The sequence below is a fragment of the Sinocyclocheilus anshuiensis genome, unplaced genomic scaffold (genome assembly GCF_001515605.1).
Source record: "Sinocyclocheilus anshuiensis isolate Anshui unplaced genomic scaffold, SAMN03320099.WGS_v1.1 scaffold782, whole genome shotgun sequence".
Taxonomy (NCBI): domain Eukaryota; kingdom Metazoa; phylum Chordata; class Actinopteri; order Cypriniformes; family Cyprinidae; genus Sinocyclocheilus; species Sinocyclocheilus anshuiensis.
Window position 1 is genome coordinate 158,920 of NW_015546111.1, and position 2,153 is coordinate 161,072.

At 35.4% G+C, this 2,153-nt stretch overlaps 1 protein-coding gene across 1 annotated transcript in view; it reads left to right on the forward strand.

Moving 5' to 3' along the window:
• The window catches only part of LOC107700706 (calbindin-like), a 24,422-nt gene that overhangs the window by 10,750 nt on the left and 11,519 nt on the right, over positions 1-2,153 (forward strand). The window lies entirely within an intron of this gene.

Sequence of the window (2,153 nt, forward strand, 5' to 3'; positions counted from 1 at the left end):
GTGGGAAGATTTGCATAATGCCGCCCAAATGTTCACGCAAAGAATAAAGGCGTAACTTTATTGTTGCTGCCACTGCAGCCGCCATGTTGTGAAGATGCTGTGTGTTTCGTTGCGAAAACGAAAATACTTTGTTTGGCCTTCCAAAAGAGGACAAATAATGTTCTTTTTAGCAACATCATATGACCCCTTTAAAGTTCTTTATTTAGAGAAATTTGTAGAATATGATGATGCATAGTAATTTGTGGAAAATTTATTCTAGTACATAAAGATTTAGAGTAAAGCAAAAAGCAAAAAAAAGTAACATTATGTAAAATATGCTTGTTTCATAAAGTTGTCAGAGTGGTATGTACAGTAATATGAAATAATATGTATAATATGTCATTTTAGTGGCATTACACATTTGTGTCCTAGCATTTAAAATACGTGATGAATTCTGCCTTTGCTGTATCATATGATGGAGTGGCATGTTATCAGACCTGTTAAAAGCTCTGACAGAGGACAGAGACTTTGTCCCAGTTTGTCTCAGTCAGCACGTTAGTCAGTCTGTCTCCCCGTCTGGGTCCATGCACATCTGCTGCTGGCTCCTCCCCTCATTTGCTTCATAGAGAATAAATCCTCATTTGTGTTTGTTTTACAATAACTCTACTGTCCTTTGTAATTGCAATCTGATCGTTATGCTGTTATCTATAAAGAACAGCAATGCGCTGTATATTGAAAAAAAAAGAAGAAAAACCAAAGGCTCATTGAAGAGAACTGCATGCAGACTTGATGTAGTGGAATGACCTTGGATGAAACTCATTACTGGTACGAATCATGGATTGTTCTTGTCTGGAAAATACACATGCTGAAATTGCCAAGCAAACAACATTCATAAGGGCTGGGAATATCTGAATATATGCTGAATAATTGGTTACTGAATGATTGTAATGAAATGTCATAATAACAAATGTGAAGTTTTAAGTTGTTCCATCATGAAGGTCAGAGTATGTAACCATTTAGCAGATAAACTACACTCACGTTATGGACATTTCTCTCTGAGCAGCCCAGGTTAAGTGCCATGCTCAAGGCTTGTTCTTTATGGGATCAGATTATAATACCTATAGGAAGCATTTCCATCTCAATGGCAGTTGCTCAGGTGGTTCAGGACCCTTGGAAGTAAAGGACTGAAAATGTTTGGTCAAGGGAACCACTGAAAGGTTTTGAGGCAATCAATCAATCAATCAATCATGATAATGTTGATTGGCTGATGAAATAACAAGAACATGCAAAGGCCTTCTCTACTGACTACAATGATAAAATAAAATAAATTAGTAAAATAATAATAATAATAATAGTAATATAGTACTACTACCACTACCACTACTAATAATTGTTTGATAATTGATAATGTTGATTGGCTGATGGCACAAGAACATGCATAGGCCTTCTTTAATAACTAAACTAAACTAAACAATAAAATAAAATAAAATAAAATATGCACAGAAAATATAAAATAAAATATATGAATATAAAATATTACCAATATATGTTGCCTACAACAACAATCTGTTAGAATACACTGCTAATTTTAAATGTGCATTATAATAAAAGAGGTTTTTGAACCAGATTGGTAGTTACAGTATCAATCACCAGGGGCTAACTATGTAAACCTTGACACTTTTACACAAGCAAGTAACCGTCAGGCAGTGGCGGCTCGTGGGTTTTAAAATAGAGGAGGCACACTAATTGTATTGGTCTGGGATCCCTGCCGATTATTATTATTATAATTTCCTTAACCACTTTAAAATGGCTTTTTGGTTGCTTTTAGTCAGAAAACGTAAAGAAAACGACATACATACAGCAAGATAATATAATTTCACTTACCTGGCCTATCACTTGAAGCAAACATCCATCCCTTCTTAAAAGTCTGTGTTAAAAGAGAGCTGCCTGTTGCGCCATTTAATTAAGCCGACTGCTGTAGCCTATATCCAGCTTAGGCTGTTTTCCCTAAATTTGTGTAAACTTGGTAAATCTGTTGGCGATCAAATATTCAATATCGCTACTCATCATAAGTACTTGGTACATTATCAGCGCAGCGGAAGACGTTCAAACTAATATCACGTAATTTACGTCTCTATGATGATTGGTTGATATCAGAAGGGAGGCTAGCCTCC